Genomic DNA, 14794 nt, shown 5'->3' with positions numbered 1-14794 from the left:
TCAGTAAGCGCAAAGCGAGCGTTAGAGTCTAAGTTGGTTAATGTATAGATTTATAAGTGACTTTGGTTTAATTCCAACTTACTTGTTGTTTATAGGTTACCAGACTCGTCCCGAGCCATTCGTAACCCCCAGTCGCTCAGGCAAGTTTTCTACCCGTTATACTGTTGTTGTGATGTATATATGTATATGCATTAACTTGTAATAAATGCATGATGGTTATATTAGCAAATTCTTGCGATATATTGTAGCATGTGATATGGTACATATGCATGCCTGTTTCGTATTCTTGCCATATATATCTGTTGGTTCAGTTCATAATACCTATGCTAGAGAATAGTGGTAATTTGCATATACCCTTAGTATAGGGACCCAAAGGTGAAAACATTTTCTAAAACCGGGAGTCGAGGATCCCGAGTAGATTTTATATATATATATATATATATATATATATATATATATATTTATATATATATATGGTTATAGTTTTCAAAACTATTAATCGAATAAGGTTTATTCGATAACTTTATTTTATTAATGAATATTATCTTGAATATTCATTCGAGGACTTATGACTCCTTTATATTATTTATTGAATATTACTTGGATATTCATTTGAGGATGTATGACTCCTTTATTTTATTTAATGAATATTATTTATAATATTCATTCGAGGTATTATGACTCCGCTTATTATTTATTAATATTCTTTATTTTATTAAAGAATAATGTTCGATAATCAAACTTACTTTTGATATTCAAATAAAGATATTACTTTCGTATAAGTATATCTTTGATTATTTACTATTCATTTCAAGTATAAGTTTTCCAACTTCTACCTCAATTATTCTTTATGGGAATATTATTTAAATAATAATATTCAGATATTTCTTTATATTGAGACTGATTTACTTTATTAAATCGGCATTATTCCAAACACTCTTTAAAGTGTTTTCAAGTCTTTAAAATGATTTTCAAAAGTTAGAGCAGATCCCAAAACTCATTTTTATATTTAAGAACCTCCTTTCAAAGGGGATTTAAATACTCGCTCAAAACCTGAGGGATCCGGCTCTGTGGTGTGTTTTATATTCGCAACAAGGTTGCTGTTTTGTTAAATGAATTGATTACTTACCCAACACTCGGGAAGTAAAATTCTTGGAACAAGTTAATCCATTAACAGGCATCGCCTGGGAAATATCGGTGAGTTCTCTTTTCCAACTAGATACGACTTATTGGTGGAGCCGTATCAACAAGTTTCTACTTGGGGAAAGGGGGAACGAGCTTTACGTTTCAGAGTCATGGATTTCATCTGAACTAGGAGTGGCGTATGTGGTCGAGTGGTGTCGGCCCAGCCTTATTATATTGGCCCAAATGGCCTGGAAGTTCCGCTAAGGCGGTCCATTCCTTAGGAGTTCAGTGTTCGGTTGACAAGTAAATCCGACAGGTTCTCCTCTACATGTAGAAAATGGTGGGGTTGCACTACTACGACTGATCATCGTAAGTGGTCTTCCTGGCGCGGCAAACTCCCGTAATGAGTTCATCATCCAATTGGATATTTCTGCAACACTACCCAGAGCACTTCGATAGAAAGGCTACGGTTGGGCGATTCTTGAGTGTTGGCAGGGTCAAGTTTTCAAAATGATGTTTGCATCAAATGAAGTATCTCATAACTTCATTTTATTTTGATGATATTTTAAAGGTTGAATCTATTCAAGTATTATCTTGTAGTCTCATCTATGTGATGAACTTTTGAACTAATTATAACTTGAATGGTGGTAGTTCAAGTAGTATTTGGAAAAGATATAAGTATATTGGAGTATCTGGTAACTTCATCTTTTAAACTTATATCTAGTAAATGATTATCTTATGCATGACAAAGATTTTAAGAAAAACGTTGAGACAAGGTTAGAAATATGAGATCACCTTGCAACGGTATTTTTATACAGTTATACACTGGAACTCTATGTGTATTATGCATGGAAGAGGACTTCCAATATTTTGAAAAGTATATATGTATATATATACTGAATATTTTGCGACTTCATCGCATTAAGATATCAACTTGGTTCATTTCTTTTGACCAAGACTTTCATGAGTACTATGAGAAGGCTCATATATTGTTAATCATTATACATATTATTTTGGTGGGCTTGCTGCTCACCCTTGCTTTCTTCTTTCATCACACAACATCAGATAGATAAGATGAACAGGACCAAGCTCCCAATTCGCAAGCGGATAGGAAACGTTCCGCAGCTTTCTGGAAGCGTTGAGGCCGCTGTAGCTGAGGTAGAAATTACCAATAGGCTAAGTTTTCAACTAATGATGTACCAGACTTATGTATATTATGAGTTGTAATAATGGCAAAGAAATGTAAATTTATTCAGAAACCCTTTTAAGGTGTAATGGCATATAATTGTGGAATAAAATGACTCGTGTTATTTTTGGATATTCATCTCTGAGACTATAACTTGTGGTGTGTGTGTTTATTGCGGGGTCACAGTACGGAGTAGTTGATTGTTTATTAAGATTGGGTGTTATTAAGGGAAATGGAACTCATGACAACCCGGATCCCCGACCCCAGATTTGGGGGTGTTACAGAAGTGGTATCAGAGCTAAGCGTTATAAACCTCAGAGATGATGTGACGTTAAGATAATAAGTTCACTAAGATAATAAGAACTCTTGCCAAGTTCATAGTCGGGCTACCTAACGTAGTACCGACAGTTAAAACCCTTATGGGAACCCTTATAAATATCGTGATAGAAATATAGTTCGTTATCGTATATGGTAGCGGGACACCGAACCCTGGGGCTGAGGAGTAACAACGCGATGATGTTTTATTACTAATTGGAGATCGGATTGTGGATCCAATAGAGCGTCCTAACGCAGGACCGGATGATGTTGATATTGAGGATGTAACGGTTGAGGATGTTGTCCTAGAAGGGATTGTTGCTGAGGAGGATCCCGTGAAGGATCCTGACAAGAATGAATAAAGGACCACTGAGGAATTGATGACCATAGTTAGGGCAACTCCCAGAGGTAGGATTGGCCGGTCACTACCGGTGGTTCGTGCAAGTTTGTAAAGATAGTAGCCCCTTTAACGCGGCTTACTCATAAGACTGAGAAGTTCGAATAGACAGAGATATGCGAGAACAGCTGTTAAGAACTGAAGCAAAGGTTGGTGACGGCCCCTATGTTGGCGTTGCCGGATGGAAAAAGGAGATTTTGTAATTTGTAGTGACGCTTCGCATAAGGAATTTGGGTGCTTCTTATACAGCACAGCAAGATAATCGCGTACGCGTCAAGACAATTAAGGGAAGATAAAATTCGATATCCCCACCCATGAGCTTGGGCTCATGGCAATAGTTTTGCCCTAAAGATTGGAGGCACTACTTGTATGGAGAAAAGTGCGAGATCTACACAAGCCATAAGTGCTCTAGTACATTTTCACGCAGAAAGAGCTCAACATGCGCCAAATGAGGTGGTTAGAGCTAATCAAGAATTATGATTGGGAGATTCTTTATCATTCAGGGAAAGCCAATGTGGTGGCTGATGCCCTTAGTAAAAAGGAGAGACTCAAGATAATAATGTCTTTGGGAGAGTTTATGAGAGATTTTGAGAAAATGGAAATAGAAGTGAAGGTAACCGGAGCCGGTACCGAAAAGCTGTTTGAGATTGCAATACAGTTCAAATTATTGGAAAAGAACAGATTGTGCCAGAAAAAGTGATGAATGAAGGCAGAAAGCCAACAAATAGATAAGAGATTAATACCGAGAAAGATGATAAGGGAATAATGAGGTATTCCTACAGAATTTGGGTTCCAAATGTTCAAGAGCTTAAAGATGAGATCTTAGATGAAAGTCATAGTTCGAGGAATAAGAGTTAGGGCAAACCCTGAATGTGATAGTCAGGGAGGACGCTATTAAGAAAGAAGGAGCCCATAATATAATGAAGTGGAAAACAAGGATTTTAACGTATAAGATAACCCTGATTGTGGGAGAAGGATGAAACATTTCATACTAAGGAAACAGAAAGTCAAGTAAGGAAAGGAGACCCGAGACGGTACTCCTATACGGCAATTCATGGACCTGTCTAAAAAGAACTTAGACTATTATCCCCAACCACCACCTTGAGGAAACAATGCGGTAGGAAATTCTTTCATGACCTTTAAGTCGCTAAGCTCTCAGAGTTCCAAGGAACAGGTTGACCCAGTCGAGGCAAGATCCTGGCTACAGGAAATAGAGGAATCATTTGAGATTCTAAATGATTGACGAACCACAAAAGACTGTTTTGTCACTTACCCTCCTAAGAGGGAGACCACCCGCTGGTGAAAGGCCAAGGAAGGCACGGAGCAAGAGATTATAATAAACAGATTTAAGTTCAGTTAATTGTTTCAGGAAAGTACTTCCCAAGGTTATGGAGATAGTGTAAAAGCTTTAGAGCCAGAACAAAGGCAGACGAGTATGATGAATTATGAATCTAAGTTGTAAAAGTTGTCAAGATTCGTTCTGAGGGCATGAATCCAGAATGACGGGATGTTTGAAATCAATGCTTATGTTGTGTTGGTTCATGAAATAATTATAAGAGAAAGGAAAATAGAAAGAAACTGAAGTGGAAAGGAATATAAAGGCAATAGAGTTTAAGGTATGATAAGGGAGTTAGGTATGAGGAAGTCCTAAAGACTCGTAGCAATAGAAATAGAAAGTATGCATTCGTCAGGATGAGGATGATTCACCATGAGTTAAAATTGATGGTTGAGGGCATAAGAGATACATATATTTTATCCCCTGTAAGTTGGGAGGATTCGAGGAAACCTTGAGATAGTTCGAAGGATAAATAATGAGACGCGGATAGACTAAGGAGACAAGAAAGTAAGAAAGAAGGAAAATTGGATGAAGGAAGCGACCTTCAAGAATGTGAAATGTAGGACCGGTGGCTCGATACCCAGAAAGGGAGACGCCAGGTATGAGAGATATCCCAACATTGAGATGACTGTTGGGATAAACAATAAAAGTAAATAAGGAATTATTAAGAAGAAGTTCACGTTGAACACGACCAATATCTTCCAGAACATCCTTGTTATCATTACCAAATTAGGCAAGAAAAGCGGATAACCGTTGTTATCTTTTGGAGGCCATATTGATTGACCCCATTTTGAATACAGATGTTATTGTGAAAATAGGCATATACTATCGAGGTGGGAATGATTGAATAGGACACCCTTGTCAGGGATATATGACTTGATTTATCCATGGAAGGATGCATGTACCTTTTTAAAGGTGGCATTAAAGATAGAACATCGGTAACTTAAAATGAATCCTAGGGGAATGCATAAAGGTTGGCATTTCACCCTTAATAGGGATAGTATGAGTTTTGACAGTATGAATTGGAAAGGATTAATGTAATAACAACCTTTAAGGATCAGTGGAGAAATTTTTCAGAAGTATATAGACAATGATTCTGGTATTAGTAAATGGTATTTTGATATGCCCTGTATCTAGGGAATACAGGAGGAACGATTCAAGGATAACCTTAGAAGTTTTATAAGGAGAAAGGTAATATTCAAAATTCTCAAGAATAGAAATATTGATAAAGGAAATATGACGTAATTATAATGATGCCAAGTGGGGCACATGTTAAACCATGAGAAAGTATAGATTGAACTAACGGAGGTCAGAACTGTCAAAGTAAGAAGGACCCAAGATAAAAGATGTCCTAAGAATGATCGAGAGTCAGTCGTGGCAATGTTCACATCTAAAGACTAAGGCAATGACTTATGGGAAAATGGTGATTTTTTTTTCTCTCTCACCAAGACTTAAGAGAAGCATTTTCACATAAGCAGTGACTGAAGTGAGGTAGAAAATTTAGTTGGAGGTGGTTAAAAAGACATTGATTGTAAGGAAATTTTACTATCAGGAAAGGCCAAAGAGGTGGCCGACACTTTAAATGTAAGAGGATAATTATAGGCGCTCGTGCCAGAGGAATACAGTGATGATGGTTGAAGCCGTGAAGGTTGTATTATGGTTTGGAAGATTGACATTCCTTCTGATGATTGTGCAATACCCAACCGTAATAGTAGTTTGGTAAAGGTTTAATTCGTATAATTGCCATGAGCGGGCTATCTATCTTAGAAGGAACTACCCTGAGGATAATCCAGGACCATGTTTCAAAAAGGACTAAACGGACCTTTGAGTTAAGTCTTCTATTGAAGGTATATGATTAAGAATGGTATTAACCTGCTATCGTTGCCTTCATTCAAACTCTTCTGCAATTTTATCTACTTCATGTCATATGTACGTCAAGTTCAGGAGTGTTCTTCATGAATCATGAACGGTGATCATGTTACCTCCTTAGAAGAATTCGATACGAGATGTATAGACTCCGTATAGTTAGCTATTAAGACTTCATGGAAAATGAATGATTACAGTAGGTCAACGGTGGACCCTAGTAGTGCAGGAATAATTGTGCGGGTAATGAGCCGATTAATTACAACCATGAGAGTTGTGTTGGAATGGATGTTGAGATTAGGTACCACTAATAGGGTTGTGGTGATGTATAAGTTATCATTGATAGACTAATTAAGTCGATTATCTACCTATTGAATACTGATTCCTTCTTATCAATAGAGAGTCGTATTACTATACGAGGAAGGTTGCAGTGCAAGCATAGAATTCTAGTAACGATGATGTCTAGAATGAGATCCCAGATTCGATTTTCGATGTCGAAGGAGTTTCAAAGGTGATTGTGTATAAGCTCGAGGAAGAGCATGGGTCCATAGAATGATGGATGGAATAGTAAATATTTAAGCATGTGAAATATGATGCTATAATACTTGATGTTTATATAAATACACATATGTTTTGTTCTCCTATGACAAACCTCTATAATTCAGAGGTAGGTTCCAAGCCAGATATTTTGTAGCAGTATATTTTTTTTCATATATACAATTCTCTTCAGTTCGTTCTTTTCTCTTCTTTTCATTTCATGTAAGCTGAGAAGAACAACCCTTCCAGAAGGGGAGGTATTACCGAATGACTATCTATCTGTGTGATAGAAGCCTAGTAGGATACCATCTATTATTTAATTGCTTGTCAAGTACTAAAGGCTGGCCACCTTCTGTACTAACTATGCGATATAACAAGTGTTCATGATCATAGTGATCTCTCAACAAATTCCTTTACTTCTATATGATTGATCAAACTTTGGGAAATAGAAACAGCTGAAAAAGGAGTAATAAAGTTGTGGTAGTATTCGGAATGGAAACACATTCGTGATACTAAGGTTGACGTGGTTATTAAAAGGTTATAGAACGCTAACGAGCAAAAGTATAACTAGTATAATATTAGGAACGGAAGGTTGTAGCGATTACGAACTGGAAAAGAATGGGTATTGAGAAGCAAAAGCTCTAATGCTAAACGCTATAATGAGAGTCTGTGCAATAGACTGGAAATAATTTGGAATGATCAGTTATCACGGATTGAGTTTTCTTACGACGATAGATCATATGTCAGTATTGAGATATCGCCTTATGGGATCCTTGAGGGAAGACAATGTCGATCTCCCTTATGTTAGGATGAAGTTGTAGAGCGCAAAATGCTCGGACCAGCAGTGGTCCAAAGGACCAAGGATATGATAGATCTAATCAGAGGACGGCTGGTAGTAGCCCAAGATGGACATGATACATATGTTGATTTGACACGAAAGGTCAAGGAATAGGAAGTAGGGGACCTAGTGCTGTTATAGGTATTCCCTCGGAAAGGATTGATGAGATTCGGAAAGAAAGGAAAGCTAAGTCCACAATGTGTCGGACCCTTGGATATACTAAAACATATTGGGAGGATAGCATACGAGCTAGCCCTACCCCCGAACCTGTAGCAAGTTCATAACGTGTTTCACATATCAATGATTAAGAAAGTGTAATTCGGATGCCAGATAAATAGGGGCATATGAGCGCATAGACATGCAACCCGACGTAACCTATATGGAGCAACCAGGAAGGGTTATAGAGTGAAAAGGAACAAGTGCTTAGGAGAAGGGTTATTAAACTAGGCAGAGTTTGGTGGTAGGACCACAATGTGGGAAAATTTACTCGAGAGTTAAAAAGTGCAATGCTAAGAGAGTATCCCTATTAATTTTCTATCTGATTCCGGGACGGAATCCTTTTAAGGAGGTGAGACTGTAATAACCCCAAAATTTTGAACTTTTTGTAACCCTTATGAATAGTGTTTTAACTAAATGAGAAAACTTTTCATGCCACACTATGTAGGGATTCTGTTATGGATATTCTGAGATTTTAGTAGTACTCTATATGGTATATAAGTGTATGTAAACATCGTCAGAATCCAATTCCGAACACTTTGGTTTTTCCCGGAAATCCACTAGATACGGAAAGAATTGAGTAAAAGGTAACAGGATAAAAAGGATTTAAATTAAAGGATTATAAGAGAGAATCATAAAAAGGAATATAATATATTGAGAAAGGTTAAGGGAACCTAAGTAATAAGATTCCGGGAATGATCCCTCAAACGATAAACGAAAACGAAAGTTAAGCGAACCGTATAACAGATCAGCGGTCATTAGGCAAACAATTAGGAAGTTAATCAAAGGGATTAGAGAGGATGGTGTCATCCAACCAATAGAAAGAGGACAAAGGAGGGGTGATGACATCACAAAGTGATGCAAGCATGACATAAGAGGGAAGGAAATGTGGTGGAATATTAACCACACAAAATCAAGGGTAAATGGGTAATTGACCTAAAACAAAACAAAACTAATTCAACCAACCAAGCAAATATTCATTTTTCATCAAAACAAGAACACAAGGCATTTTATTTTCTTCATGCTCTCGGCTTTTTACTATTTCAAAGAGAAAGAAATTTCAAAACTCAAGATCAAGACTTCCTAAATTGGTAAGATAATTCCCTAGTATTCCTTATGCATAGTTATGGCTATATTATGAGTTTAAGCCTTCAATTCTTTCTCAATCTTCTTCAAGAAATCAATAAAGAAGACAATGAATAGTGATTTCAAGGTTTTTAACTTAAATTTTCTTGATTTTCCTTTAAGATCCAAGCATTCCTAAGACTCCTCAAGGCTTCTTAAGGCCTCCTAGCTACTCCCACCACTTCAAGGAAGGTATATCATCTCTAAACCCTAGCTTTAATTTGTATATTAGGTTGATTATGGTTGTGAGGGTAAAGAGTAGCTTGAAACTTGTTTGTTTAAGAGTTTGGGTTGGAATGGTGGTGATTGATTTGTTGAAATCTTATGATTTGGTTAAAGAATGTAGTATAGTTTAAATTCAAGTTTTTGGATTAAGTAGATTGATTATAATGAGTTGATTTGGGGCTGTTGTAATGTTTTTGGATTACTTTGAAACATAGGTTAAAGACCAAAAATGGTTAATTAATGTATGAAACAATTATGGTAAGAGTGTTAGGCAGTTGGTAAGACACTCGCGAAGGAATCGCCTTAAAACTCGTAATGGTTAAATTATTAAAAATGGTGGAGCCGAGGCTACTCGAGTGACTTAAGAGAATCAGTAAGCGCAAAGCGAGCGTTAGAGTCTAAGTTGGTTAATGTATAGATTTACAAGTGACTTTGGTTTAATTCCAACTTACTTGTTGTTTATAGGTTACCAGACTTGTCCCGAGCCATTCGTAACCCCCAGTCGCTCAGGCAAGTTTTCTACCCGTTATACTGTTGTTGTGATGTATATATGTATATGCATTATCTTGTAATAAATGCATGATGGTTATATTAGCAAATTCTTGTGATATATTGTAGCATGTGATATGGTACATATGCATGCCTGTTTCGTATTCTTGCCATATATATCTGTTGGTTAAGTTGATAATACCTATGCTAGAGAATAGCGGTAATTTGCATATACCCTTAGTATAGGGACCCAAAGGTGAAAACATTTTCTAAAACCGGGAGTCGAGGATCCCGAGTAGATTTTATATATATATATATTTATATATATATATGGTTATAGTTTTCAAAACTATTAATCGAATAAGGTTTATTCGATAACTTTATTTTATTAATGAATATTATCTTGAATCTTCATTCGAGGACTTATGACTCCTTTATATTATTTATTGAATATTACTTGGATATTCATTTGAGGATGTATGACTCCTTTATTTTATTTAATAAATATTATTTATAATATTCATTCGAGATATTATGACTCCGCTTATTATTTATTAATATTCTTTATTTTATTAAAGAATAATGTTCGATAATCAAACTTACTTTTGATATTCAAATAAAGATATTACTTTCGTATAAGTATATCTTTAATTATTTACTATTCATTTCAAGTATAAGTTTTCCAACTTCTACCTCAATTATTCTTTATGGGAATATTATTTAAATAATAATATTCAGATATTTCTTTATATTGAGACTGATTTACTTTATTAAATCGGCATTATTCCTAACACTCTTTAAAGTGTTTTCAAGTCTTTAAAATGATTTTCAAAAGTTAGAGCGGATCCCAAAACTCATTTTTATATTTAAGATCCTCCTTTCGAAGGGGATTTAAATACTCGCTAAAAACCTGATGGATCCGGCTCTGTGGTATGTTTTATATTCGCAACAAGGTTCTGTTTTGTTAAATGAATTGATTACTTACCCAACACTCGGGAAGTAAAATTCTTGGAACAAGCTAATCCATTAACAGGCATCGCCTGGGAAATATCGGTGAGTTCTCCTTTCCAACTAGATACGACTTCTTGGTGGAGCCGTATCAACAAGTTTCTACTTGGGGAAAGGGGGACCGAGCTTTACGTTTCAGAGTCATGGATTTCATCTGAACTAGGAGTGGCGTAAGTGGTCGAGTGGCGTCGGCCCAGCCTTATTATATTGGCCCAAATGGCCTGGAAGTTCCGCTAAGGCGGTCCATTCCTTAGGAGTTCAGTGTTCGGTTGACAAGTAAATCCGACAGGTTCTCCTCTACATGTAGAAAATGGTGGGGTTGCACTACTACGACTGATCATCGTAAGTGGTCTTCCTGGCACGGCAAACTCCCGTAATGAGTTCATCATCCAATTGGATATTTCTGCAACACTACCCAGAGCACTTCGATAGAAAGGCTACGGTTGGGCGATTCTTGAGTGTTGGCAGGGTCAAGTTTTCAAAATGATGTTTGCATCAAATGAAGTATCTCATAACTTCATTTTATTTTGATGATATTTTAAAGGTTGAATCTATTCAAGTATTATCTTGTAGTCTCATCTATGTGATGAACTTTTGAACTAATTATAACTTGAACGGTGGTAGTTCAAGTAGTATTTGGAAAAGATATAAGTATATTGGAGTATCTTGTAACTTCATCTTTTAAACTTATATCTAGTAAATGATTATCTTATGCATGACAAAGATTTTCAGAAAAACATTGAGACAAGGTTAGATATATGAGATCACCTTGCAACGGTATTTTTATACAGTTATACACTGGAACTCTGTGTGTATTATGCATGGAAGAGGACTTCCAATATTTTGAAAAGTATATATGTATATATATACTGAATATTTTGCGAATTCATCGCATTAAGATATCAACTTGGTTCATTTCTTTTGACCAAGACTTTCATGAGTACTATGAGAAGGCTCATATATTGTTAATCATTATACATATTATTTTGGTGGGCTTGCTGCTCACCCTTGCTTTCTTCTTTTATCACACAACATCAGATAGATAAGATGAACAGGACCAAGCTCCCAATTCGCAAGTGGATAGGAAACGTTCCGCAGCTTTCTGGAAGCGTTGAGGCCGTTGTAGCTGAGGTAGAAATTACCAATAGGCTAAGTTTTCAACTAATGATGTACTAGACTTATGTATATTATGAGTTGTAATAATGGCAAAGAAATATAAATTTATTCAGAAACCCTTTTAAGGTGTAATGGCATATAATTATGGAATAAAATGACTCGTGTTATTTTTGGATATTCATCTCTGAGACTATAACTTGTGGTGTGTGTGTTTATTGTGGGGTCACAGTACGGAGTAGTTGATTGTTTATTAAGATTGGGTGTTATTAAGGGAAATGGAACTCGTGACAACCCGGATCCCCGACCCCGGATTTGGGGGTGTTACATATACCTAGTGCGAAAAGTAGTCTTTGGTATATCTTCCGGTTTGATTTTCAACTGGTGGTATCCTGTCCTTAAATCTATTTTGGAAAAATGTACAGCTCCTTTGAGTTGGTCGAATAGGTCATCAATTCTGGGAAGAGGGTACCTATTCTTTATAGTCAGCTTATTCAGCTCTCGATAGTCTATACATAATCTCATGCTGCCATCCTTTTTCTTTACGAATAGTACTGGTGCTCCCCATGGTGTCACACTGGGCCTTATCATTCCGTTATCTAATAATTCTTGCAGTTGAGAAGCTAGTTCTTTCATCTCAACTGGGGCTAACCTATATGGGGCCTTGGATACTGGTGACATCCCTGGTGCTAACTCTATAGCGAACTCTATTTCTCTGTCAGGTGGTAATCCTGGTAAGTTTTCTGGAAATACATCCTCGAATTCGTTTACTATGGGTATGTTCTGTATATTGGGGACCTCCTTCTGGGTATCTATTACATAAGCCAAATAGGCCTCGTTACCTTTCCTTAACAATCTTTTTGCTTGAAGCATGGTCAAAAATTTATGGTTCTGCCGTTGACCTTTAAACACTACTTCTTTATCATTCCGCACTCTTATCTTAACTTTCTTCTGTTCACAATCTATTTGCGCTCCGTTACTGGATAACCAATCCATTCCTAAGATCACATCAAATTCTCCTAACGCGAATGGTATTAAGTCGACCTCGAAGATCTTCTCTTCTAATTTTAGCTTGCACTTAGGGTATATTTGATTTACAGGGATTATTTCCTTGTTTGCTATTTCACTCGTAATACCTCACGTAAGGGTATGGCATTAAGTTTTAACTTGCTAGCAAAATATTGAGATATAAAAGACTTGGTTGCTCCAGAATCAAATAGGACATTTGCATGTTCGGAATTTAACAAAAGGGTACCTGATATCACGTCAGTGTTTCGGACAGCATCCTGAACAGTCATGTTGAAGGTCCTAGTGGCTGGAGGTCGATTAGATGCAGCTCTACTCATTCCTGAGGCTGGGGGATTCAACGTTGGGCAATCCCTCTTCATGTGTCCTACCTTCCCACATTGGAAACACGTTAATTTGGGCCGGATGCAACTGTTGGCAAGGTGCCCGATTTGGTCACACAGGTAACATCTCAGAGGGGCTCTTGTCTGGTTACACACTCCAAGGTGCCTCTTCTTACAGGTTTGACATTCTGGTATTGGGGCACGTGGTTGGCTATGAAATGTTGCCCTAGATTGTCCGCCGCCCTGGCCAACGCTCTCACTTGGGGCCTTTCTGAATCTGGGGCCTCATGCAGGTTGGGACACCGCTCCCCTGACGAACCTACTTGGAAGGCTCCTGTTTCCGGTTCCTATTCCTTGGCTTCCTATCTTCCTCTTCCTATTCTCCTTTTCTTTCACAGTCTGCTCACTACCAGCTTCAACAATCGAGGCTTTCTGTACTAAGGTGGCATAGTCTGTCAGCTCTAACATTGCTACTCGGTTCTGTATCCATTATTTCAGACCAAGCTGGAACCTTCGCGCTTTCTTTTCTTCGGTATTCATAAACTCAGGCACAAATCTAGATAACTCAGTAAATTTGGCCTCATATTCTGCCACGGTCATCTTATCCTGTTTCAACTCCAGAAACCTAATCTCCATCTGGGTTTCCATAAACCTAGGGAAGTACTTGTCTAAGAACAGTCGGGTAAATCTATCCCATGGGATCACAGCATCAGTTTCTAGGTTTCGTTTGGACTCCCACCAATAGTTAGCTTCTCCTTTCAACATGTAAGAAGCAAAAATGGTCTTATGTCGTTCCTCAACTCCTAGTATCTCGAAGGACTTTTCTATCTCTTTGAGCCAGGCCCGTGCTTCAACGGGGTCAGCAGATCCTAGAAACTCTGGGGGTTTGAGGGATTTGAAGGCTCTAAAGGCAATAGCTGCAGTCTGTTGGGCAGCATGGGGCTGTGGTGGAATGGGATGTTGGTTCAGATTTGCTCTCAGCAGTTCCATAAATTCATTTATGGGGTTCCCTCCCTGTTGGGTATCCTCGGCCTCTTCTTCTACATATTTTTCCTCATCATATTCATTATAGTCTATGTCTTCTTCACTTTCCTCATTTACTACTAGGTCACCTCGGTGTTGGTTAACAGACTTTGCGGGCTGTGCCCTGGTTCCTCTTCTACGGGGTGGCATTATTCTGATAAGGAAAATTGGTCACATGATTATAACAGTTAGGTTATTTTATTCATATATAAGCATGTCATTTATTACTTAACAGGTTTTATAAAGTGCATTAATATAGACATCAATTCTTTAATAACTGTTTCGATATATATTCATAAGATCTCCCAATTATATCTTAGGGATGAAACAACTAGCCGAGTTCATACATGCCTGATTACAATCTATCACTGCTAGTTCTAAATACTGAAATGAAAATACATAAGCTGTTGGATTTTAAACGCAGTGGGGGCATGGCAAAACACTTTTGCACATATAAAATCCAAATAAAAGCATACAGATCATGAATAAAAATTCGAGGGATCAAATCTAACCTTTAAAATAATTCGGAGACAACAATCAGAGATTCATAGCAGTTGCTCCTCAAGTGTGAAGCACTCCACCGGTATCCGCCAAGAAAACGATGTTAAGGAGGAGGAAGGAGGTGGAGAGAATTGGGTTTTCCAAACTT

The sequence above is a fragment of the Apium graveolens genome, chromosome 5 (assembly GCF_009905375.1).
Source record: "Apium graveolens cultivar Ventura chromosome 5, ASM990537v1, whole genome shotgun sequence".
NCBI lineage: Eukaryota > Viridiplantae > Streptophyta > Magnoliopsida > Apiales > Apiaceae > Apium > Apium graveolens.
The sequence above is the reverse complement of the archived record's forward strand: the minus strand, read 5'-3'. Positions refer to the sequence as shown.